We start from the raw sequence: 27,789 nt of genomic DNA, 5'->3' as shown, positions 1-27,789 counted from the left end.
TTTTCCATCCTCTCCCTTTCAGTCCATATGTGTCTTGAGGTCTGAAGTGGGTTTCTTGTAGACAGCGTGTATATGGGTCGTGTTTTTGTACACATTCAGCCAGTCTGTGTCTTTTGGTTGGAGAATTTAATCCACTTACATTTAAAGTAATTATTGATATATCTGTTCCGATTGCCATTTTCTTAATTGTTTGGGGTTGATTTTATAGATAATTTTTCTTCTGTTGTATTTCTTGGCTATATGAGTCCTTTTAACATTTGTTGTAAAGCTGGTTTCTGGTACTGAATTCTCTTAACTTTTGCTTGTCTGAGAAGCTTTTTATTTCTCCATCAATTTTGAATGAGATCCTTGCTGGGTACTGTAACCTTAGTTGTAGATTATTCCCGTGCAGTACTTTAAATATATCCTGCCATTCCTTTCTGGCGTGCAGAGTTTCTGCTGAAAGATCAGTTATTAAGCATATGGGGTTTCCCTCATATGCTACTTGTTGCTTCTCCCTTGCTGCTTTTAAATTTCTTTCTTTGTGTTTAGTCTTTGTTAATTTGATTAGTATGTGTCTTGGCTGTTTCTCCTTGGGTTTATCCTGTATGGACTCTTTGCACCTCTTGGACTTGATTGACTATTTCCTTTTTCAACTATAATCTCTTCAAAAATTTTCTCATACACATTCTTTCTCTCTTCTTCTTCTTCTGGGACCCCAATAATTCAAATGTTGGTGCATCTGATTTTGTCCCAGTGGTCTCTGAGACTGTCTTCAGTTCTTACTTTATTCTGCTCTTCAGAAGTTATTTCCACCATTTTATCTTCCAGCTCACTGATTCATTCTTCTGCTTCAGATATTCTGCTACTGATTCCTTCTGGAGTCGGGCACGACTGAGCGACTTCACTTTCTCTTTTCACTCTCATGCATTGGAGAAGGAAATGGCAACCCACTCCAGTGTTCTTGCCTGGAGAACCCCATGGACAGAGGAGCCTAGTGGTCTTCTGTCTATGGGGTCGCACAGAGTTGGACACGACTGAAGTGACTTAGCAGCAGCAGCAGAGTATTTTTAATTTCATTAATTTTGTTGTCTCTGTATGTTTATTTTTTAATTCTTATAGGTCTTTGTTAATTGATTTTTCATTTTTTCCATTTTTTTTCAAGGTTTTTGATCATCTTTAGTATCATTATTCTGAATTCTTTTTCAGGTAGTTTCCTATTTCCTCTTCATTTATTTGGACTTCTCTGTTTCTAGTTTGTTCCTTCATTTGTGTAGTATTTCTCTACCTTTATTTATTTATTTTTTTTAACTTATGTTTGAGGTCTCCTTTTCCCAGGCTTCAAGGTTGAATTCTTTCTTCCTTTTGGTTTCTGCCCTCCTAAGGTTGGTCCAGTGGTTTGTGTAAGCTTTGTATAGGGTGCGATTTGTGCTGAGTTTTTGTTTGTTTTTCCTCTAATGGACAAGATTGAGTGAGGTGGTAATCCTGTCTGCTGGTGATTTGGTTTGTGTTTTTGTTTTGTTTGTTGTTTAGATGAGGTGTCCTGCATGGGGTGCTACTGGTGGTTGGGTGATGCTGGGTCTTGTATTACAGTGGTTTCTTTTTTATCACTATTTGATACTCCCTAGGGTTAGTTTTCTGGTAGTCTAGGGTCTTGGAATCAACTCCTACTCCAAAGGCTCAGGGCTTGATCTCTGGTCAGGAACGAGGATTCCACAAGTGGTTTATTACGGCATTCAGTTCAGTTCAGTCGCTCAGTTGTGTTTGACTCTTTGCGACCTCATGAACCGCAGCACGCCAGGCCTCCCTGTCCATCACCAACTCCCAGAGTCCACCCAAATCCATGTCCATCGAGTCAGTGATGCCATCCAACCATCTCATCCTCTGTCGTCCCCTTCTCCTCCTGCCCTCAATCTTTCCCAGCATCAGGGTCTTTTCAAATGAGTCAGCTCTTCGCATCACATGGCCAAAGTATTGGAGTTTCAGCTTCAACATCAGCCCTTCCAATGAAAACCTAGGACTAATCTCCTTTAGGATGGACTGGTTGGATCTCCTTGCAGTCTAAGGGACTCTCAAGAGTCTTCTCCAACACCACAATTCAAAAACATCAATTCTTCAGTGCTCAGCCTTCTTTATAGTCCAACTCTCACATCGATACATGACCACTGGAAAAACCATAGCCTTGACTAGATGGACCTTTGTTGACAAAGTAATGTCTCTGCTTTTTAATATGCTGTCTAGGTTGGTCATAACTTTCGTTCCAAGGAGCAAGCATCTTTTAATTTCATGGCTGCAATCAGCATCCGCCATGATTTTGAAGCCCAGAAAAATAAAGTCAGCCACTGTGTCCACTGTTTCCCCATCTATTTGCCATGATGTGATGGGACCGGATGCCACGATCTTAGTTTTCTAAATGATGAGCTTTAAGCCAACTTTTTCACTCTCCTCTTTCAATTTCGGCAAGAGGTTCTTTAGTTCCTCTTCACTTTCTGTCATAAGGGTGGTGTCATCTGCATATCTGAGGTTATTGATATTTCTCCCAGCAATCTTGATTCCAGCTTGAGATTCATCCAGCCCAGTGTTTCGCATGATATACTCTGCATATAAGTTAAATAAGTAGGGTGACAGTATACAACCTTGACGTACTCCTTTTCCTATTTGGAACCAGTCTGTTGTTCCATGTCCAGTTCTAACTGTTGCTTCCTGCATACAGATTTCTCAAGGGGCAGGTCAGGTGGTCTGGTATTCCCATCTCTTTCAGAATTTTCCAGTTTATTGATCCACACAGTCAAAGGCTTTGGTATAGTCAATAAAGCAGAAATAGATGTTTTTCTGGAATTCTCTTGCTTTTTTGATGTTGGCAATTTGATCTCTGGTTCCTTTCCCTTTTCTAAAACCAGCTTGAATATCTGGAAGTTCACAGTTCATGTATTGCTGAAGCCTGGCTTGGCATTAAGTGAGATTAAAACAAATATCCAAAAACGAGAAGCCAAAGATGAACCCCAGACAAATGGCAATTACAAAATCAGGTAAATAATAATTAAAATAATGGAACATACACTACATGTACATATGTAGTGTATATACACATACACTCATGAGCAAAGTAAAAACAGTCCCAACAAAAATAAAGTACAGTAGATTGACCCGGCCAACAAAGTAAATAAAAAATTATATTTACCAGTTAAGAACAAAACTAACAAAAGCACGGTGCCAAGTGGGGAATAAAGCAATGAAAACAAAACTAACAAATATGTTGAGAGGAAAGGAAAGAAAGAATAGATATGCAAAGTTAAATAGAGGTAGACGAAGAAGATTTACATACATTAAAGATTAACTGCAAGGGGAAAATAACAATAGGAAAGGCAAACAAAGGAATGTAGAAAAAATATAATAGGTTTAAAAATTTTTTTAATTAAAATTATCAGAAAGAAGAAAAAAATGGAAGAAGAAAGAAAAAAGGGGGAGAAAAAAAAAAGGAAAACTCCACAGAACTGCAAAAGCCCAACGTAGATGCAGAGGTTTACAGCAACAATAAAAAGTGTGACTGAATATACACATATATACCCATAAGCAAAATCAAAACAGTCCAACAAAAATAAAGTACTATAGATTGACCCAGCGAACAAAGGAAACCAAAAAATTATATCTACCAGAACAAAACTAACTAAGCAAAAACTGGAAAACAAAACTAAAGCAAGGTGCCAAGTGGGGAATAAAGCAATGAAAATAAAACTGACAAATCTGTTGAGAGGAAAGGAGAGAAAGAAAAGAAAGAATAGATATGCAAAGTTAAATAGAGGTAGATAAAGAAGATTTATATACATTAGATTAGCTGCAAGGGGAAAAGAACAGTAGGAAAAGCAAACAAAAGGATAAACGTAGAAAAAATAATAATAGGTTAAAAAAATTAAAACTAAAAAAACAGAAGAAGAAGATAAAAAGCTCCACAGAACTGCAAAAGCTCAACGTAAAGGCAGAGGTTTATAACAACAGTAAAAAATGTGACAGAAATAAAAAAGCTCAAAAGCTTAATTAGATTCCAATAAAATCAACAACTACAACAGAGGGGGTAAAAAAGATGAAAAAAGAAAAAAATCCGAAAGAATCTATAGAACAAGTCAAAACATAAGAATGATAAATGTTTTTCTTGAGTCACTGCTGTCAGAGTCCTCTCCCTCACCGGGAGTCACGGTCCACCTCCCTTCCCTAGGTTGCCCTCCAACACTGCGCTGATGTCTGGACCCTCTATGGGGGCAGCTCAGATTCTCATCTGTTCCCACTCCTGTGTGTTCTTGCCGCCAATGTCCACAGCTATCAGAATTAGTGCATTTTCTTTTGTGGGACCTCTCAATGACATTTTATATATTCTATAGACACAGAGTCTGCCTAGTTGATTGTGAGGATTTAATCTGCAGCTTGTACAGCCGGTGGGAAGGTTTTGGGTCTTCTTCCTTAGCCACACTGCCCCTGGGTTTCAATTGTGGTTTTATTTCCACCTCTGCATGTGGGTTGTCCACTGGGGTTTACTCCTGAGGCTGCCCTGGAGGACTTGGGTTTGCCCCTATGAGGGCCAGGTGTGGAGGTGGTGCAGCTCTTTGGGTTGCAGGGGTTCTGGCAGCACCAGGTACTCAGGGGAGTTGGTGGCCAGGGCAGCAGAAGAAGGGTGCTCTAGAAGGGTATGGCAACCCGCACTGGCCACTACACTTCAGTATTCTTGCCTGGAGAACCCCTTCCTGACAGAGAAGCCTGGCAGGCCACAGTCCAGAGGGTTGCAAAGAGTCAGACACTACCGAAGCGACCCTGTGCACATAGATCCAAGACTGTTTTTGCCTGTGGCAGCTGCCCCAGTGAGACTTGAGCATGAATGTGACGCAGCTGCTTGACTTGCGGGGACCCTGGTGGCGCCAAGTGTTCAGGGACACAGACTGCCTCCGCCGCAGGAGCCATGGCCCTGCCAGAGTCTTTTTTCAAGCCTCTTGTAGCTGGCACTCAGAAGGCTTCTTTCCTCAGTCTTTTTCTGTAGCTCCGCCTGTTCAGGCACTTACAGGGCTCCCTTGCCTGGGGTCCTTCTCTGTACTTCAGCGAGTCAGGCACACAGAGGGCCCCCCCTGGCTGGGGTCCTACTCTGTAGTTCAGTGCATCAGGCGTTTGATGGGCCAGCCTCTGTTGTTCAGCTGCTGATGCTGGCGTGTGGGAAGAGAGGGTATGGTGATGGCTCCACCCCCTACGCGTGACTCAGCAGTATTGCCTTGTTTCCGTGGCTGCACAGCTTTCCTCCACAGGCATTTCCCACCACAGTCTCCTCCCTCACCTCCTTTTGATCCGTCTCTCCACAGTCAACAGCAGCCCTCGCCCTGGGATGGCTCCACAATCCCCAAACTCTGCGTCCCTCTCCGGGGTAGGTATGGCTGCGGCAAGGACTGTCTGGTTCTCATTCCATTTAGGCTGCCACAGATCAGCTGTTTCACTCAGCCTTAAATGTTTCTCCTCTGACTCAAGTGATTGCCCCGTTGTGGGGATCAGACCCTTGCTTCGGTTCCCCGTCCCACTGAGAGCAGGTCCAGTCCTGTTAACACTTCTGTTTTTCCCCCTAGTTCCTTCGTCCTACCGAGTTTTGCGTGGTTTGATATATTCTTTTCCTCCAGTCAGGTACTCCTGTCTGCTCTCAGCTGGTATTCTCTACATTATTTTTTACTTATTGTCACAATGACCTTGTGAAGAGAGGTATTAATGTTATACTCGCATTTAACAAAAGAGGAGATTGACATTGAGGCTTCCTGGAGTCTTTAACTCTGAGCCCAGACTCTTGAAGTCTTCTGATTCAAATCCAAAGTCCAAATATTCATTTCCTTCCTGAATTTTGTGATACTGATATCAAACAGGGCCATTCTACCTAGTCAGTTAAATATGTACTTGATGGGCACAATAAAATGTAATCATTGCTTAACGTGTTTGAGAGATTTTATCTGATCTTTAGCAAGGCAAACCCATTTAGGCATACAGAAACAAAGTACAGAAAGTTTTCCATTTCTCAGAGATTAAGAAAAGTTTTACATGTTTTCTGGGTTCTTCATCTTTATTATTTCTCTCTTTTCTTGAGCTTCCCTGGTGGATCAGATGGTAAAGAGTCTGCTTGCAATGCTGGAGATCTGGGTTTTATCCCTGAGTTGGGAAGATCTTTTAGAGAAGGAAATGGCAACCCACTCCAGTATTCTTGCCTGAAGAATCCCTGGCGAGCCCTTGCCTGAAGAGCCCCAGTTCATGGGGTTGGTTGCAAAGAGTTGGACACGACTGAGTGACTAACACTCATCTTTTCTTGTGGTAGTGATAGTTTTTAACTTAAAGTGGGTGAAAAGAATGGAAAAGTGGACAAAAATCTGTGATGGGTGAGACCGTGTTTTGGGTCATCTATAAATCTTGTCATATATAACCTGTTGCATGGTTTAACTCAAAGAAGCACAGAATTTTAGAACTGGGTGGTATTTTAAAGCTCATCTTCTGGAACATTCTTAATATATATCAAAGAGGCTAAAGCCCCAATGGGTTCAGTGATTTTCCTCAGGTCACTCTGTTAAGGGAAGAACTGACCTCATGTTGAATCTGTTTCTTTTACTTTAATCTTTGCTTCTCCTTGCCTTTGTTTACTAAAAGGATGTTGTCCATACATAAAGGCCTGCCTCAGGGAACCCTGCTTCTCTACCTGAATGTTAAACCAAAATGCCTTTGTTCAGGACCCTGTCCACTTGTAGATGGCTACAGGAAGGACAAAATTAACACATCTCCTCCCCAAGACTAGCCATTCCAGGAGATATTTGTAAGATTAATGCCCCTTTCTACCCTACCTCCTCACCTCTCCCCCTCTCTGTTCTAGTCAGGATCCTGGCATCCAGACCCTGATAAGATGGTTCTTTTGAGACCATTATTCTACCATCTTCTTAGTCAGCTAGCTTTCTGAATAAATTCATATTCCATGCCTCAGCACCTTGTCTCTTGGATGTTACTGGCCTGCGTGGGGCAGATAGAGCAAGCTTGGACTTGGCAAACAATCTCAACTGCTTTGATACCAAGTCGTGATTTGAACTCAGATCTTTGGCAGTGATCAAGACCATACCCAGGGAAAAAAAATGCAAAAAGGCAAAATGGTTGATCGCCATTATGTGAGTTTAACCCATTTTGAAAATTTTTCCCTCTGTGAACTGAAGGAAATGCTTGAACAATCTTTTCATTACACTTGGGGTGGGCACTGGTTTTACCGGATTCTGAAGTGTCCTACAGTTGCAAAAACATGTGCCAAGAATGGCTTCCTACTATTGTGTAAGCTGAGGACCAGGATACAAAGAAGGACTTCAGACAGGGAGAGAAAACATATTCAAATAAGGCTATGATCATATTTTTTTCCTAGCTTCTTTAATCCTCTGCAGGAAAAGTTTAAATAAATGTGCCTTTTACAGTCATTTTAATTCCCAAATAAAAGTAGAAGAATATGTTTGTTTGTAATATTATGTATCAAATTGTAGAAATACTGAAACATAGAAAAATGTAAAACTCATTAGGGAAAATTGAAGCAAAAATATTTTATTATGCTATACTTTGAAATACAAACATGAAAGTTAAAAATAAATGGCAGGAAATAACTAATTGTTCACTCAGTAACAAGCTCTTGGGACAGTGGTTTGAAGCAGCTAGATGATGTGTTTCATATCCAGTTTCCTACCATTTTGTATAAACATTGCCTCTCTGTTTCCTTCATGGATAAATTTAACCTAAAAATCAGTCTCAGTGTCTCCAGTGCTGTCCTGTTTGTCGGGCAATAATCAGTCCACAGGTTTTTGACACTCTGGCTCACATGATACCGTCAGCTGACAAACGTCATTATTTACCCATTTTCTAATGATATTTCTAGACTATGAACAGGGACTGATGGTGCCATGTGGTATATAGCTATTTACTCTGGCTTCTAAGCAGTTGGAATGTGGGGAACTATTTAGTTCCACAGCATTTGACAGAAGGGAACAGATTTGCAAGACAAGGTTGAAAACAAGCCTGTCATTGTAGGCTGAGAATAAATTGGCATAACTGTAGTTATGTATATCCAGTAGTAAAGAATAATATCAACTACCACCAACATTCAACTCAAAGAAGTATTTAAAAAAACACATAATGGGGGAGAAGGAACACTGACGTACCTATCCACTAACTTCAACAATTATCGACTCTTGGAGAAGGAAATGGCAACCCACTCCAGTGTTCTTGCCTGGAGAATCCCAGGGACAGGGGAGCCTGGTGGGCTTCCGTCTATGGGGTCACACAGAGTCGGACACGACTGAAGTGACTTAGCAGCAGCAGCTGATCGATTTTGTCCCCAGCTATTCCCTTGCCTTCACTGTATTAAAGCATATTCCAGACATCAAATTATTTTATCCATAAATATGTTAGCACCTATCTCTACAAGACAAGAACTCTTTTTAAAATGCAACCATAATACTACATCTCATCTAAAAATTGGATAATAAAAATTCATTAAATACACAGTTACTATTGAAATTTTTTCTTTTTTGGCTGCACAGCTTGTGAGATCTTTTTCATTATTATTTTTTTTCATTATGCTTGTGAGATCTTAGTTCCCCAACTAGGGATGGAACCTGGGACCCCAGCAGTGAAAGAGCCGAGTGCTAACCACTGGACCACCAGGGAATCCCTCCTCCTTTGTTTTAAGTTCATATGTATGGAACAGAATCCAAGTAAGATCTATACATTGCAGTTGGCTGTTTCTTAAATATTTTTCAAATTAAAATTAAAAAAAAATTTAATTGTGGTAAAATACACAAAACAAAATGTACCATCTTAACCATTTTAAAATGTGCAGTTCTGTAGTATTAAGTGTATTCACCTTGTTGTACAACCATCATCACCATCCATCTCCAGAACTCTTTTCATCTTGCATAATTGAAACTCTATGTTCATTACACCAGCACTCACCACTCCCCTATTCCCTTGGTTGGCAACCACCATTCTACTTTCTGTCTCTATGAATTCGACTACTCTAGGTATCTCAAATAAGTGCAGTCATACAACATTTGTCTTTTTGTGACTGGCTTATTGCACTTAACATAATGGTCTCAAGGTTCATCCATGTTGTGGTATGTATCAGAATTTCATTCCTTTCAAGGCTCAATACCATTCTATTGTATGTATATACCACATTTCATCTATCTATTCATCTGTTGATGAACACTAGGATTGCTTCCACCTCTTGGCTATTGTGAATAATGCTTCCATGAACACGGGTGTGCAAATATCTTCCAGACCTTGCTTTAAATTCTTTTGGATACATACCCAGAAGAGGAATTATTGGATCTTATGGTAATTCTACTTTTTTTTCTTTTCAGGGATCACCATACCATTTTCCTTAGGGGCTGCACCATTTTACATTCCAGCAAAATGCACAAGGGTTCCAAGTTCTCTACATCTTTGCCAATTGTTATTTTCTGATTTTCTTTTTTTTTTTTTCATTTTTTTTTTAAACTGTAGACCTCCTAATGGGCATGAAGTGGTAACCCATTGTGGTTTTGATTGGTACTTCCATAATGACTAATGGTAAGCATCCTTTCATTTGCTTGTTGGCCTTTTGTACATCTTCTTTGAAGAAATTTCTATTCAAGTCCTTTGCCCATTTTTAAAATAGTTTGTTTTTTCTGGTTAAGTTGTAGGAGTTCTTTTTATATTTTGAATATTAATCCCTTGTCAGATACATGATTTGGAAATAGTTTCCTCCATTGCATAGGTTAAATTTTCAATTTAATTGTGTCTTTTGATGGCTTCCCTGGTAGCTCAGCTGGTAACAAATTCACCTGCAATGCAGGAGACCTGAGTTCGATCCCTGGATTGGGAAGATCCCCTGGAGAAGGGAAAAGCTATCCATTCCAGTATTCTGGCCTGAAAAATTCCATGGACTGTATAGTCCACGGGTTCGCAGAGTCGGATGCGACTGAGTGACTTTCACTTTTCACTTTGATGTTGTAGAAGTTTAAAATGTTTATATATTCCAATTTACTTTCACTTTTGTTGCCTGTGCTTTTGGTGTCATACCCAACAAACACCACTGCCAAATTCAAGGTCATGAAGCTTTCCCCCTATGTTTTCCTTTAAGAGTTTTTATAGTTTTAGCTCTTACATTTAGGGCTTTGACCCATTTTTAGTTAATTTTTGTATTTGGTATAAAGTAAGAGTCTTAAAACTCTTTTAATCCATAGATCCTTTACTTTCTTCTTTTTCTCTCCTCTGCCTATCTATCGCTTTCATTTCCCCTCATGCAGTTTATTTGTTGAAGAAACTGAGGTATTTGTCCTGCAGGCTGGGTTTCATTGGTAGCACCCTTGTAGTTCCATTTAACAAGTTTCCCTGTTTCTCTTCACTGCATTTCCCTTAAGCTGGTAGCTGACTCTAAAGATGTGATTTGATTCTGGTTTCTTTTTTATTTTTTTAGCAAGAATACTTCACAGGTGATAGAAACACATCAGGAGACACATTATCTGGTGTCTTTTCTGATGTGACGGTTGTCACCACTGAACAGTAATTACGAGGATCTATCCATTCATAAAGGGCTTCCTTGATAGCTCATTTGGTAAAGAATCCCCCTGAGTCCGGAAGATCCTCTGAAGAAGGGAAAGGCTAACCACTCCAGTATTCTGTCCTGGAGAATTCCATGGAGTTGCAAAGAGTCAGACACGACTGAGCGACTTTTACTTTCACTCATTCATACAGGTTACCAAAAAAGTGATATTTTAACTCTCTCATTCCCTTTTCTTATTTATTGGAAAAATTCTGTTTGGAGAAAATTATCATCATCAACTAATTAACTACCTTAGAGTTCATATAAGAAATGGAATATTTGATTCTTTCTCTTAATTTAACAATTTTCAAAATGACTTACTTCCTTAGTAACCTCCAATAGTGAAAAATATGTTTTCTTTTTTGTTTTACTATAAGCACATCATGAAAGTGAGAATGTTAGTCGCTCAGGTATGTCCAACTCTTTGTGACCCCATGGACTGTAGCCCATGAGGCTCCTCTATCCATGGAATTCTCCAGGCAAGAATACTGCAGTGGGTTGCCATTTCCTCCTCCAGGGAATCTTCCCAACCCAGGGACTGAACCCAGGTCTCCTGCATTGCAGATGGATTCTTTACCTTCTGAGCCACCAGGGAAGTCCAAGGACATCATGAATTCAATGAGAAAAAATATGGTTGATGTATCTCAATTCATTTTAGTTATTAATTTTATTTGTGCTGAAGTTTTCACATATTTTCAGTGGGAGACGTCTCAATTTGACTCGACTCCTTTTGAAACAGTCATATTAATCTTTGATAGTTTTCTTGCTTTCTGGAACAATAAGCTGTTCCAGGATTCTTTTGTTAATATTTTCTTCTCCAGATCAAGAATTGGCCAGTTTCTAAGAATCTCTAATTCCTTTTACTGAGAAATTTGGAGATAACAATTTGGGGTACAAAAAATTGCTACTGAATTGGGCATTATTTCTAGTTTGTGGGGTCTTAGTCCCTCAAACAGAGATCAAACCCATGCCCCCTGCAATAGAAGCACAGAGTCTTAAACACTGGACCACCATGGAGATCCCCCAAAGTATTTTCTAGTTTTTCTTGTGATTTCCTCTTTTACTGGTGATATAGGAGTACAGTGTTAATTTACACATAATTTTTACTATCCCAAATTTTTTTCTATATTGATTTCTATTTTCATTCCACTGTGGTTGGAAAACATACTTTGTGTGATTTCAATCATTTTAAATTTATTGAGCTTGTATTATGGCCTAGCAGATGTCTGTTCTGGATAATGTTCCAAGTGTACTTAAGAAGAATGTGTTTTCTGTTTTTGTTTGGTTTAGTTCAGTTCAGTTCAGTCTTCTGCAACACCACAGGTCAAAAGCATCAATTCTTCAGTGCTCAGCTTTCTTTATAGTCCAACTCTCACATCCATACATGACCACTGGAAAAAACAAAGCCTTGATTAGACGGACATTTGTTGACAAAGTAATGTCTCTGCTTTTTATTATGCTGTCTAGGTTGGCCATAACTTTCCTTCCAAGGAGTAAGCACCTTTTAATTTCATGGCTGCAATCACCATCTGCAGTGATTTTGGAGCTCAGAAAAATAAAGTCAGCCACTGTGTCCACTGTTTCCCCATCTATTTCCCATGAAGTGATGGGACTGGATGCCATGATCTTAGTTTTCTAGATGTTGAGCTTTAAGCCAACTTTTTCACTCTCTTCTTTCACTTTCATCAAGAGGCTCTTTAGTTCTTCACTTTCTGCCATAAGGGTGGTGTCATCTGCATATCTGAGATTATTGATATTTCTCCTGGCAATCTTGAATCCAGCTTGTGCTTCATGCAGCTCAGCGTTTTTCATGATGTACTCTGCATATAAGTTAAATAAGCAGGGTGACAATATACAGCCTTGACATACTCCTTTCCCAATTTGGAACCAGTCTGTTGTTCCATGTCCAGTTCTAACTGTTGCTTCCTGACCTGCATACAGGTTTCTCAAGAGGCAGGTCGGGTGGTCTGGTATTCCCATCTCTTTCAGAATTTTCCACAGTTTATTGTGATCCACACAGTCAAAGGCTTTGGCATAGTCAATAAAGCAGAAATAGATGTTTTTCTGGAACTCTCTTGCTTTTTCAATGATCTAGCGGATGTTGGCAATTTGATCTCTGTTTCCTCTGCCTTTTCTAAAACCAGCTTGAACATCTGGAAATTCAAGAGTTGATCTATAGATGTCTTAGGACTAGTTGGTTTACAAAGTCCGTCAAGTCTTCTATTTTCATGCTGACCTTCAATCTAGTTGTTTTATCCATATTGAAAGGGGATATTGAATTCTCCAACTATTATTTTTGAATTGACTATTTCTCCCTTCAATTCTGATGGGTTTTGCTTCATTCATTTTGGGGCTCTGTTGTTAGAAGCATACATGTTTAAAATTATTATATTTTCCTAATATATTAACACTTTAATCATCACAAAACTCTTTATCAATAGCAAATAATTTTAAAGTTTCTTTTGCCTGATATTAATATAGCTGTTCCAGTCTTATGCTTATTTACATGATATATCTTTTTCAATACTTTTACTTTCAACTTCTTTGTATCTTGAATCAGAAGTGCCTTGTAAATAGTATATAGTTGAATCTTGATTCATGGCCACATCTGCCTAGAGTGAAGTTCTTTATACTGAACTGGAGAGGGGTAAAGAGGGGAGTGGGTTGTGACTCAAGTACCATAGACTCTGACTGTTCTTACTGAGGTTTAGTAGATTTTCTTGAGTAAACATTTCATTTGCTGTATGACTTTAGGACAATTTACAGAGATTTTAAATGTATTTTATATATATATATATATATAATTTTTTTTACCATTTAGGTTTGTTTTACTAGAGAGCAGGTCTGTAGAACTCCTCACCCTGACATTCAGATCAGCTTCTTATTTAACTTCTGATTGTAAAAGATTTCAAACATGTGAAAAGGAAAGCAAACAATATAATAAATCTTCATAAATTAAATATTCATTTTAAACAATTATGAAACATGTGATCATGTCTTATCTTTTTTCCATCTTCCTTTAGATTATTTTGAAGCAAATCTTTAGTATCATATAATTTCTTCTATAAACATTGCTTTTTGAAATTAGTTAGGCTCTTCCCCCTTTCTCTCTCTCTCCTCTCTCTCTCTCTCACAGACACATACCCTCCCCTCCCTCCCTGCTCTGCAGTCCCACCTCTGTCACATATCAAATAACCATGCATGTTTGGATTATTTCTGGGCTCGCTCTATTATGTTTCATTTGTCCTTTTATTCATTCCTGTGCCAATCAGTGTTATAGTTATTTTAACTTTGTAATCTTGTAATCTTTAACACCTAGTAAATCAAGTCTTTCCACCATTGCCTTCTTCAAAAGTATCTGAACAAGTCTTGGCCCTTTTCATTTCCATATAAATTTTATAAACAGCTTGTCATATTGCTTTGGAGAATCCCAGGGACGGGGGAGCCTGGTGGGCTGCCGTCTATGGGGTCACACAGAGTCGGACACGACTGAAGTGACTTAGCAGCAGCAGCAGCATATTGCTTTGAAGATTTAGGAAAAATCTGGTTAACTTTTATCAAATTCAAAAATAGCATGTATGCTATTATTTAATACTACTAAGATTTATTTTAAATAACAGATGTGTAATCTAAAAATTAAACACATAAATGTAGACTTAATAAATGTCTATATATAGTACCTATATATGCTATTTGTTAGACAGTCATTGAAATCAGAATGCACATAGCTGCAAGTCAATCTGTGGTCTTTGTGGAAGGGAAAATTGAAAGGTGCTTTATCTCCCTCTAGCCTCTAATTAAAAATCTGCAGGCTAGACATTTGCCAAAAAAAGCAATTAGAATCTTAAAATTTAGCATCGACTTATGGCATAGCTGAGGGCTTCCCAGGTGGCACTAGTGGTAAAGAACCTACGTGCCAATGCAGAAGACGTAAGATCCACGGGTTCGATCCCTGGGAAGATCCCCTGGAGGAGGGCATGGCAACCCACTCCAGTATCCTTGCCTGGAGAATCACATGGACAGAGGAACCCAGCAGCTATAGTCCATAGGGTGGCAAAGTCCAACATGACTGAAGCAACTTAGCATGTATGCATGCATGGGATAGCTGAATGAAGGGCCATATAAATATATAAATATAGAAGCTGATTCGAATGTGGTATGCATGAAGGGCTACTAAAGAACCTTGAGGGAGCCCACAGAAGGATATTGGAAATAAGAGTTCATTGCCTTATCTATTCCATCCCCTTTTCTTAGTTTTAAATCTGATTGAGTCCCCAGTAACAAGTGGGATGTTCAGTTCAGTTCAGTGGCTCAGTAGTGTCCGACTCTTTGCAACCCCATGGACTGCAGCACACCAGGCCTCCCTGCCCATCACCAACTCCCAGAGTTTACCCAAACTCATGTCCACTGAGTCGGTGATGCCATCCAGCCATCTCATCCTCTGTCGTTGCCTTCTCCTCCTGCCTTCAATCTTTCCCAGCATCAGGGTCTTTTCAAATGAGTCAGTTCTTTGCATCAGGTGGCCGAAGTATTGGAGTTTCAGCTTCAACATCAGTACTTCCAATGAATATTTAGGACTGATTTCCTTAAGGATGGACTCCTTGGATCTCCTTGCAGTCCAAGGGACTCTCAAGAGTCTTCTGCAACACCACAGGTCAAAAGCATCAATTCCTCAGCACTCAGCTTTCTTTATAGTCCAACTCTCAAATCTATACATGAGTACTGGAAAAGGCACAGCTTTGACTAGACAGACCTCTATCAGCAAAGTAATGTCTCTGTTTTTTAATATGCTATCTAGGCTGGTCATAGCTTTTCTTCCAAGGAGCAAGCATCTTTTAATTTCATGGCTGCAGTCACCATCTGCAGTGATTTTGGAGCCCAAGAAAATAAAGTCTGTCACTATTTCCATTGTTTCCCCATCTATTGGCCATTAAGTGATGGGACCGGATGCCATGATCTTAGTTTTCTGAATGTTGAGTTTTAAGCCAACTTTTTTACTCTCCTCTTTCACTTTCATCAAGAGGCTGGTTAGTTCTTCTTCGCTTTCTGCCATAAGGGTGGTGTCGTCTGCATATCTGAGGTTATTGATTTTCTCCTGGCAATCTTGATTCCAGCTTGTGCTTCATCCAGCCCAGCATTTCTCATGATGTACTCTGCATATAAGTTAAATAAGCAGGGTGACAATATACAGCCTTGATGTACTCCTTTCCTGATTTTGGAACCAGTCTGTTGTTCCATGTCCAGTTCTAACTGTAGCTTCCTGACCTGCATACAGGTTTCTTAAGAGTCAGGTCAGGTGGTCTGGTATTCCCATCTCTTTGAGAATTTTCCACAGTTTATTGTGATCCACACAGTCAAAGGCTTTGGCCTAGTCCATAAAGCAGAAGTAGATGTTTTTTTGGAACTCTCTTGCTTTTGCAATGATCCAGCAGATGTTGGCAATTTAATCTCTGTTTCCTCTGCCTTTTCTAAAGCCAGCTTGAACATCTGGAAGTTCACGGTTCACATACTGTTGAAGCCTGGCTTGGAGAATTTTGAGCATTACTTTGCTAGCGTGTGAGATGCATGCAATTGTGCAGTAAAAGTTGAACATTCTTTGGCATTGCCTTTCTTTGGGTTTGGAATGAAAACTGACCTTTTCCAGTTCTGTGGCCACTGCTGAGTTTTCTAAATTTGTGGGCATATTGAGTGCAGCACTTTCACAGCATCCTCTTGAGGATTTTAAATAGCTCAACTGGAATTCCATCACCTCTACTAACTTTGTTCCTAGTGATGCTTCCTAAGGCCCACTTGACTTCTCAGTCCAGCTTTCATTCCAATCCCAAAGAAAGGCAATGCCAAAAACTGTTCAAACTGCCACACAGTTGCACTCATTTCACATGCTAGCACAGTAATGCTAGTGTGTGGGATATTAGAAAGGTTTTGATCTCTTGTCTAGATTTTGAGTTTTGTCTAAATATCCACTAAATGGATCTGTTCTATTAAAAAATTTTTTACTTATTTTTTATTTATTTGGCTGGGTCAGGTCTTAGTTGTATCATGCAGGATTTTTTGCTGCAGGATCTTCTGGACTCTCTAGGTGTGGCGTGCAGGCTCCAGATCTCATGTTCAACAGTTGGGCTTAGTTGCTCCATGGCATGTAGGATCTTATTTCTCCAAGCAGGGATGGAACTGTGTCCTCTACAATGCAAGGGAGAGTCAACCACTGGACCACCAGGGAAGCCCTGATGTGTTTTATTTTTCAAAATGCCTACTGTTAAAGTGCCTAATTCGGTTGAACTTGGAATGACTATGGAAAATTGGAATAGCTCTGTGTTGATTATTGACCTTTGCCCAGAGCATTTTGCAGTACTTATCTCCTCTGCTTCTTGGACAATAGACTGAACTTGCTACTTGCCTCTGTTTGTTATACTTGCCTTCCATGCTGCCAGCTCCTGCTTCTTCCTAGGACTAACGCTGTCTGCCAACTCCTAGGTTTCTCCCTGCTAAAATAATGGGGAAGCTAATCACATATCTAGCCACTGTACAGGCTGGAAAAATTCCATGTTGGCACAAAGAAAAGACTTGTCCGTGGGCCCCACAGTTCTGATGCAAGACTTCTTGGCTGTTCTGCCATCAGTCAAACCTTATGTAGAGTCTTGAGCAGTCTGCCACTCCCAGATTCCTTTATTTAGCTGACAGGTGGCCCTGCATCCTACAGCTGTGGCCAGAGTCTCACAATCAGCCTTTTGTTGGAGTGAAATGAAGACTGTTGGTTTCCTATGAAATAACAAGAGTTCCCGATAGAGCCCTTTATATAGGGTTTTCAGGAGTTTAGTGATCCACCAGAGCTGGTAAACATTCCATGTTCCATTCACCACAGTTCTATAACTTTCATCTCCCGAATGCAAAAGGAGATTACCACAAACTTTACTGTGTGACTAGTTTCAAGATTAATTCATGATAGCTGATCGATGCGTCGTTGTACAGCAGAAACTAACACAACAGTGTAAAACAATTCTTCTCCAATTAAAATAATAATAAAAAAGAAAGGCAAAGGAGTGATTCATGGATCCCACCCACAGCAGTGGCAGCAACTTCCCTAATTGAACCAGGCAATAAAACCAGCTGCAGTGAAAGCCTGACATCAGTTCACGTTTCCTTTATCCAGATCTCAAGTACTCAAGCCTAACATCCCTACCCCTCCATCTCTGAGGATTCTTTCCCCTAAATCTGACACCCAGGAGTGAGTGAATGCAGCCCAGTGCCATTCATCCACAGGAGGCTCAGTCTGTCTCTATCAAATGGTCTTAGCTCCAAAAGCAGAGGTCTCTAACCATTCTGTCTTTGGCACTGTGTTTCCTGCAATCCATTTGCAGAACTCTTGCCCCACACAGATCATTAGAGGTTTGGGTGCACTAGGGGACTTCACTGTCTTGAAAGACTTGTGGACAAGGACTGACCTGGTGATGGAAGGATCTTCTGAAAGGCTTCTCCTCTTTCATTCAGACCGTGAGCTTGAAGGCCCAGACAAAAGAACAGTAGGATGCACTTATCACATCAGGCACTAATGCAATGACTTCCTAAATGACCTCCCCCTGTCCGTTATTTTCCTCTTTTCAAGTCTCCACCCAGCAGTCAGGAAATTTGACTGTCCTTCCTTTATTTAAAATCCCTTCCTGCCTCCCACACTGTGACCTGCAAAGGCCCTGTACACCCGTGCCAACCTCTCCAATTCTATCCCCCGCCACCTCCCTCCTGTGCTGTGCTCCAATTTTCTTTTAGTTCTTCATATGCCATGCTCCCTCCTGCCTTGAGGGCTTTCCACATGCCATTCTCTTTGATTCTTTAATTTATTGATTCCCACTCATCTTTCAGAGCTCAGTTCAAATGTGACTTTCTCAGGGAAGCTGCCCTTGAGTCCCCCGATGAATTCCCTCATTTTACCTTTTACCCTACATCCCATTCCTTCCTAGTCTGTAATTATAAATCTGAGTAATTTTTAATGTCTTCCTCCCAATCAGCTTGTAAGAGTCATGAAGGCAGAATCTCAGCCTATAAAGGCTCCCCCGCTGAGTATCCACATGGTAGGGGCTTGGTAAATATTTACTGGATGAGTAATTAACAAAAAAATATGGGAAAGTTACTATTGAAGGCCTCACCAGCTGGTGAATACAGAGGTACTGCTGTAACTTCATGCACTTTCAACAGTTCTATCACATCTGCGATGAATTTTTTCTTCCATATGATATGCAGATACTAGACAGCTGCAGAAGTGGGTGCCTGGCTTCTTCTCCAGTTCTTTCTCGTAAGTCTCTCTCTTTTCCCCTCTGGCCCAATCAAAATACCAAGGCAAGCGTGGACACACACACACACACGTATTCATACACACAGCATACAGATGGCAAAGGTAGGTTTAGAACTTTGGCTTCTTGAAATATACAAAAATACTTTTCCCTCCTTATTTCTTTATTTAGTGAGATCTGTTAACTAGCCCCTTTCTGTTAAAAAATAATGTCAAAAAATAACGTAGGCCTTCTTTAAGAGTTGTAAATTTCTCAAAAGTCTAATTCCTAGAGATTCTAATAAAAACTCAGACAACCAGAAACAATCTTCTAAAGGCACACTTTTCACTCACACCCTTCTCTTGCTATTTAACTTTCACTTATGTCTGGATTTTGTTTTATTAAAAGATCATAAGCTGCTTGAGGAGAGTTTATAGGTTTTCTACTTTATATTCTTCCCATACCTGTGCATAAAGAGGGACTTAACAAATTTTTTCTCAGTTGCTTTCAGAAAGAGAAGTTAAATTGAAAAGGCAAAGAAAATGAACTAACCCTTAGGAGAAGTTATTACAAAACTATACATTCTAAAATTATATTTCTTGACATGACAAAGGAAAATGAAGAAGAATTGATGCTTTTGAACTGTGGTGTTGGAGAAGACTCTTGAGAGTCCCTCGTACTGCAAGGAGATCCAACCAGTCCATTCTAAAGGAGATCAATCCTGGGTGTTCATTGGAAGGACTGATGCTAAAGCTGAAACTGCAATACTTTGGCCACCTCATGCGACTAGTTGACTCACTGGAAAAGACTCTGATGCTAGGAAAGGTTGGGGGTGGGAGGAGAAGTGGACGACGGAGAATGAGATGGCTGGATGGCATCACCGACTCTGTGGACATGAGTTTGAGTGAACTCCGGGAGTTGATGATGGACAGGGAGGCCTGGTGTGCTGTGATTCATGGGGTCACGGAGAGTCGGACACGACTGAGCGACTGAATTGAACTGCACTGAACTGAAACTGAACAAGGAGGTAAACCTGTACTCTAGCTAGTAGAAATAAAAGCCATGCTAACTGTGACTAAATAGAGTAATAAAGTAAATAAAAGTTCAGTTCAGTTCAGTCGCTGAGAGGAGGACTCAGGGAATAAGCAATTAAGTAAAAGAAGATAATGAATCAGATCAAAACTTCAGATAATGAATCAGAAAATTAAAGATCTTTTGGGTTGAGAGGAAAGGGAAAGTCCAGATGGCAAATAGAACAAAAGGAGAACTTTCTCTGTGGGTCACTGAAGACAGACTGATCCTGTTCCCAGTGGGGAGGAGCAAAATGACAGAAACATCAGGTAAGTCTGTGGGATCCAAGAGGAGAGGCAATCTACATGTGCTCTTAGAAAGAGGCCCAAGGAGACCCAAGATTTCAGAGGCTGATCGGCTGTGTGACAAGTCTAAAGTGTGGGACAGCTTACAGAGTCCCATGTGATGCAGTGTGGGAGATGGATGGTTCCGTGGCCTGAGAGTACCACAGGAGTGGATGGGGTTTCATGGAGCACCCCACAGTTTCCATGACTCAACCTGGCAGTGGAATGAGATTTTTTGCACCCCAGAGTCTGTATAGAAGCTGAAAGAATAATTGTCAAACCTTCAGGGGCCTTTTTAATGGGCTCATGGGGATGATGCAGTGATCATCTTGTATGTCCAGTAAACAAAGATGAAACCAGATGATGGATGGCTAAATGGAAGCCAAGCCAAATGTCACAACACCTAATGCTTTGACACTCCACATGCACCCCAGAAATTAGATGTATGTCTTGGATGTATGTTGACTAAATTTTTGCCGCTTAGAGAGTGGGAACTCTTAAGTAGAAAATAATTCAGAGGAAAATAAAGTTACTATTTCTAACACAGCTGGGTTTGGGAGCTAAAAGTGAAACCATTACTTTTATTAATAGAATCCCCTAACCTAGTTTTGCAGTTGAGAAGCAGATCTGAGTGAGATGTGGGTCTCTACTGAACTAGCAGGAGAATAAAAGGTGTTTGGGGGGAAGAAAAAAGGAAATAGGAAAGAAGGGTTGAGAAATCCTCTAACTGGAAGAGAGAGTCAAGAGGAAAAACAAAGAAAATAGATGAATATCCAACATCTCTTTTGTTTTCATTATGATAGTCATACTGACTCCATGGGATTTCCTGTTTTTCTGGCATATTCAGGAAGGACACTTTAACCTAGACCACTGAAACTGGAATTTTATCTGAGTGAGAAAACAAGAATGTTAGACATGAAATCACAATCCAGGTTGAATTTCTGGCTCTGCCATAAATAGATGTGTGACCCTGGACAATCTCTTAACCTCTTCAAATTCAGTTTCAAATCAACTGTAAGTGTTAGTCACTCAGTCGTGTCTGACTCTTTGTAACCTCGTGGACTGTAGCCCACCAGGCTCCTCTGTCCATGGCATTCTCCAGGCAAGAATACTATAGTGGGTTGCCATTTCCTTCCCCAGAGGATCTTCCCAACCCAGGGATCGAACCCAGGTCACCTGTATTGCAGGCAGTTTTTTAAGGCACCAGGGAAGCCCTCAAATCAACTGTTAAAAGGGTTTAATAAAACACATAGCATTGAATTATTGAGAGAAGTGAGTCACTATACATGAAAGAGCTTTGTGGGGCTCCCCTAGTGGTCCAGTGGCTAGGATTCTGCACTGCCAATGCAGGGGGCCCAGGTTTGATCCCTCCAAGGGGAACTAGATCCCACATGCTGCAACTAAGAGTTCAGATGATGCAACTGAAGATCCTGTGTGAAGCAGCTAAGACCTGGGCAAGCAAGCAAACAAACAAAAATAAAACATTTTTAAAAGAGGTTTGTAAGTGGTAAAAACAGCACCCCATGGGGTATGATTTTGCAGGGGAGGTGACAATAGGGAAAGAAGTGTACAGGTGTAGACGGCACATGGGTGAACAGCACTGTTTTGGAGTCTCTGAACAGATAGTTCAACACGAAGAAATCAGGTTTACTGGAAAAACATGGTCCAGAGGAGGAGAAAAAAGGAGAGGAGTTATATGAACATCAGAGGCAAACCCAGGTATCCTGACTTGAAGTTCAGTAATTATATCAAACTCTTTACTTGGGAGTACCTGTCAGAGTCTCTTGCCCATTCATTTTAGAGATCTACTGACAGTTAATGTATGGTATATTGCCCTATCTTATAGTTTTGGAATAGGACAATCACTTCTCAAGCTTTCAGTGTAAGATATTTAACAGGAATTGGGGCTTTAGAAACCAAGAGTTAATCTTTTCAATCACTGGAAATCCTTCTTAGTTACAGTCTTTAGCATGAAAGCCCCTGCTATTAGCTCAACTAGTTGTTCTTCCTTTGAGACATCTCTGAAGCTCAGCACTTATATGTGAAAATTTTTGTTCTTACTCTGAAAGCTGAACATGAGGTTGGATGACATGCTGTAAGTTTAGAAACAGATGCAGTCTTCCTAATTTGGTGCAGTTTTGGAGTCCTCTATTTGCGACATGAGATGAAAATTCCATTCCCCTGAATTCTTTCAAAGTAGTACTTGGTGGGACTGTTTCATTATGCTACCTGGGGTAGGGAAGACAGCTCAAAAACACATGCTCCGTTGCACACGATGGTTGCTAGACTGTCTTTTTGGGAGGGTCAGTTCAGTTCAGTCGCGCTCAGTGGTGTCGGACTCTGCGACCCCATGAATCACAGCATGCCTGGCCTCCCTGTCCATCACCAACTCCCGGAGTTCACTCAAACTCATGTCCATCGAGTCGGTAATGCCATCCAGCCATCTCATTCTCTGTCATCCCCGTCTCCTCCCACCCCCAATCCCTCCCAGCATCAGTCTTTTCCAGTGAGTCAACTTGTCGCATGAGGTGGCCAAACTATTGGAGTTTCAGCTTCAGCATCAGTCCTTCCAATGAACACCCTGGACTGATCTTTAGAATGGACTGGTTGGATCTCCTTGCAGTCCAAGTCAAGAGTCTTCTCCAACACCACAGTTCAAAAGCATCAATTCTTCAGCGATCAGCTTTCTTCACAGTCCAACACTCACATCCATACATGACCACTGGAAAAACCATAGCCTTGACTAGACGGACCTTGGTTGGCAAAGTAATGTCTCTGCTTTTAAATATGCTATCTAGGTTGGTCATAACTTTCCTTCCAAGGAGTAAGCGCCTTTTAATTTCATGGCTTCAGTCAGCATCCGCAGTGATTTTGGAGCCCCCCAAAATAAAGTCTGACACTGTTTCCACTGTTTCCCCATCTATTTCCCATGAAGTGATGGGACCAGATGCCATGATCTTAGTTTTCTGAATGTTGAGCTTCAAGCCAACTTTTTCACTCTAAGCCTTATCAACTAGAGACCCCTAGGTTTCACTGGAAATTGTGATGGGTTTAGGATTTTGAATTTGAGAACAGAAGCCAAGCAGAGGTAAGTAAGAGGAGACATATTTGAAGTGGGAGGGAGAAAGAAATCTTGGATAAAACACTAGAGCCATCAAAAGGATAGGGCAGGACTGGGGAAAGAGTATGCAAGAGAGATCCATTGTAGTGGGGAGCCAAGTGTGGATTTTGGAGAACAGATATATTAAAGGAGATTCCCACCAATGTTTTATTTTGAAAAAGACCAAACTTTTAGAAAAGTTGCAAAAATAATACAATGTAGTATATCCACCGCATCTACATGTACAAAGAGTACATTTTATAAATGTATGTATTCACAAATTTTGTATATAGTTAGATAAAGAGTAGATACAGAGAGAAATATATATATATATGTATATACTTTTCTGAAACATTTGAAAGTTGTAGATAGACATCATGAAACTTCACCACAAAATACTTCTGTATGTGTCTCCTAAGAATGAAACCATTCTCCTATATCACCGCAGTATAATTACTCCACTAGGGAATTTAAACTTGATACAATAAAATATCTAATATTCAGTACACACAAACACTTCCCCCATTATCCCAAAAACATCCTTCTAAATCTCCAATTTAAAGGGGATTTAAAAATTGTTTGCTGTGTTCAACATAAATGCCTTCTCCATTTTCCCTATGAAATCACCAAAAACAACCACAATTCTTGTTATTATTTTTATGCCAGTAATTTATTTGGGGGAACTTGCAGATGTTGCATATCCAGATTGGCAGGGGATAAAAACAGAAATCACAGCGGGTGCCAGAGAAGAGGCTGGTTGATGCTGACTACAACTGAAGCAACAATTTGGAGGAAAGGAAATATAACAAACTCGAAACCACTGTTCTGTTTCTGGGTGCTACCCCATTCCTCTGACCCTATGTCTTCTGATCTGTATGTGATCATTCTCTTACAGTGCTTGTTTCCCAGATCCTATCATGAGACAAAACTTCATTCTCATGTTTTTTTTCTTTTTAATATATTTATGTTTTAGTGCAGTTTTATATTTACAGGAAAACTGACAAACTATTACAGAGAGATCCCATATAGCCTTTCACTGCTACACACAGTTTCTCTAATTATTAACATCTTGTACTAGTATTTTTTTACAATCAATGAACCAATATTGACAGATTACTATTAATGAAGTCTGTACTTTATTTAGACCTCTTTGGTTTTTAACCTAACATCCTTTTTCTGTTCTAAGATCCCATCTGGGATATGAAATTACATTTAGTTGTTATTTCTCCTTAGGCTCCTTAGATGATGCCAGATTCTCAGACTTCTCTTGGTTTTGATATCCTTGACAGGGCTCCTAGGTGTTTTGATAACTTTTGATCTCTGTATATAGCTTGGCAGAGCACCACAATAAATATTATTTTGAAGTAAGTATTACCTTTGATACTGGGTGAAAGTCAGATCCTGTCTGACGTAACCACATGATAAGGATGATAAAGTTATTTCAGGAGACTTGTTTGTGTATAGATCATATTATGAGTACTCATTTATTATATCGGAGAAGGCAATGGCAACCCACTCCAGTACTCTTGCCTAGAAAATCCCATGGATGGAGGAGCCTGGTAGGCTGCAGTCCATGGGGTCACGAAGAGTCGGACACGACTGAGACACTTCACTTTCACGCGTTGGGGAATGAAATGGCAACCCCCTCCAGTGTTCTTGCCTGGAGAATCCCAGGGACGGGGGAGCCTGGTGCGCTGCTGTCTGTGGGGTCACACAGAGTCAGACACGACTGAAGCGACTTACCAGCAGCAGCAGCATTGATTATATATGGGCTGTAGAGTTCATGGCATTCATTGGGTGGGAAGGTATTCTTTGGGTGGTTTGAGTCAATGAAGCTCCAGACACAAATATCAACTGAGAAGACAGAACCAATCAGCAGATGCCTTTTCCTCTGAAAACCTATGTTCTTACAGACTACACATGGCAGATGGTCTATCTTTTTCTCTTTATCTTTGCAAGCATCTTGGGGTAATTTGTTGCCATGTGCACTATCTTTACTAAACAAGTATTTCCATTTTCGTTTATTTACTTTTTTTCAAATTAAAGTATAATTTACATATAGTGATAAGCACAGATCTTATGTATACAGTACAAAACGTTTTGACAAATGCATGCTGTGCTATGCTTAGCTGCTCAGTCGTGTCCGACTCTTTGTGACCCCATGGACTGTAGCCCACCAGGCTCCTCTGTCCATGTGTATTCTCCAGGCAAGAATACTGGAGTGGGTTGCTGTGCCCTCCTCCAGGGGATCTTCCCAACCCAGGGATCGAACCCAGGTCCCCTGCATTGCAGGCAGCTTCTTTACCATCTGAACCACCAGGGACGCCCATGAGTACTGGAGTGGGTAGTATATCTCTTCTCCAGGGGATCTTCCCAGGAATTGAACCAGGCTTGCCTGCATTGCAGGTGGATTCTTCATCAGCTGAGCTACCACAGAAGCCTAATCTGTCAAGACAGCCAGTATGTCCATCATGGCAGAAGATGATCTCGTGCCCTTTTCAAGTCAATGCCTGCCCTTGAACTCCCAGAGACAATCACTGGTTCAGTTGCTTTCACCATGATTAGATTTGCCTGTCTAGCACTTCACATAAACAAAATCTTACAGTTTGTACTCATTCGTGTCTTGTTTCTTTAGCTTAGCACAATATTTTTTGAGATTCATTCATGTTTTATGTCCATCAAAAGTTTATTTCATTTTATTGCTGAGTAGTATTCATTGTATTATATCAGTTCAGTTCAGTTCAGTCGCTCAGTCGTGTCCGACTCTCCACGACCCCATGAATCACAGCACGCCAGGCCTCCCTGTCCATCACCAACTCCCGGAGTACACTCAAACTCATGTCCACAGAGTTGGTGATGCCATCCAGCCATCTCATTCTCCGTCGTCCCCTTCTCCTCCCGCCCCCAACCTTTCCCAGCATCAGAGTCTTTTCCAGTGAATCAACTCGTCGCATGAGGTGGCCAAAGTATTGGAGTTTCAGCTTTAGCATCAGTCCCTCCAATGAACATCCAGGATTGATCTCCTTTAGAATGGACTGGTTGGATCTCCTTGCAGTATAAGGGACTCTCAAGAGTCTTCTCCAACACCACAGTTCAAAAGCATCGATTCTTCGGCGATCAGCTTTCTTCACAGTCCAACTCTCACATCCATACATGACCACGGGAAAAACCATTGCCTTGACTAGACGGACCTTGGTTGGCAAAGTAATGTCTCTGCTCTTCAATATATTATCAAGGTTGGTCATAACTTTCCTTCCAAGGAGCAAGCATCTTTCAATTTCAAGGCTGCAATCAGCATCTGCAGTGATTTTGAAGCCCAAAAAAATAAAGTCTGATACTGTTTCCACTGTTTTTCCATCTATTTCCCATGAAGTGATGGGACCAGATGCCATGATCTTCGTTTTCTGAATGTTGAGCTTCAAGCCAACCTTTTCACTCTCCTCTTTTACTTTCATCAAGAGGCTTTTGAGTTCCTCTTCACTTTCTGCCATAAGGGTAGTGTCATCTGCATATCTGAGGTTATTGATATTTCTCCCAGCAATCTTGATTCCAGCCTGTGCTTCTTCCAGCCCAGCGTTCCTCATGATGTACTCTGCATATAAGTTAAATAAGCAAGGTGACAATATACAACCTTGACGTACTCCTTTTCCTATTTGGAACCAGTCTATTGTTCCATGTCCAGTTCTAACTGTTGCTTCCTGACCTGCATACAGGTTTCTCAAGAGGCAAGTCAGGTGGTCTGGGATTCCCATCTCTTTCAGAATGTTCCACAGTTTATTGTGATCCACACAGTCAAAGGCTTTGGCATAGTCAATGAAGCAGAAATAGATGTTTTTCTGAAACTCTCTTGCTTTCTCCATGATCCAGCGGATGTTGGCAATTTGATCTCTGGTGCCTCTGCCTTTTCTAAAACCTGCTTGATCATCTGGGAGTTCACGGTTTACATACTGCTGAAGCCTGGCTTGGAGAATTTTGAGCATGACTTTACTAGCGTGTGAGATGAGTGCAATTGTATCAATACACACAATTTCTTTATCTACTTTTGTATGGATGGAAATTTGTTTTTCCTGAATTTGGGCTATTATGAATATAGTTATAAATATTTGTATATGTGTCTTTTTTGAGTGGAGAAAAGCTCTGGGACCAGAACTTGCTGGGCAGTCCAAAGGTTAAGATCCCACTCTTCCAATGCAGGGGGCATGGGTTCCGTCCCTGCTTGGGGAACTAAGATCAGGGCGTACAGATGTCATAGATGAGGGGTCAGGGACTATAGATGTCATAGATGTCATAGACGAGGCAACTCCCATTTGGCTGACAATCTCCAGTCAACACTCACATTAGCTGGGGGATGAGTTCCAGTAAAGAAAGGAGAGTTAAGCAAAGCACCAACAGCATCCATCCACCTCACCCCATGGACTATAGCCCACCAGGCTCCTCTTGTCCTTAGAATTCTCTAGGCAAGGATACTGGAGTGGG

The 27,789-nt window shown here is 40.6% G+C and overlaps 1 long non-coding RNA gene across 1 annotated transcript; it reads left to right on the top strand.

The window, feature by feature from the left end:
- The first annotated feature begins 20 nt into the window (after positions 1 to 20).
- Positions 21 to 27,566, top strand: LOC129556261 (uncharacterized). The gene is made up of 3 exons (XR_008685947.2): positions 21 to 5,380; positions 9,514 to 9,579; positions 25,720 to 27,566. It is a non-coding gene; the product is annotated as an uncharacterized LOC129556261 (long non-coding RNA).
- Positions 27,567 to 27,789: the final 223 nt, after the last annotated feature.

This window comes from Moschus berezovskii, chromosome 13 (assembly GCF_049115385.1).
Source record: "Moschus berezovskii isolate FMDL1 chromosome 13, NW_MosBer_1.0, whole genome shotgun sequence".
Lineage (NCBI taxonomy): Eukaryota > Metazoa > Chordata > Mammalia > Artiodactyla > Moschidae > Moschus > Moschus berezovskii.
The sequence above is the reverse complement of the archived record's forward strand: the minus strand, read 5'-3'. Positions and strand labels throughout refer to the sequence as shown.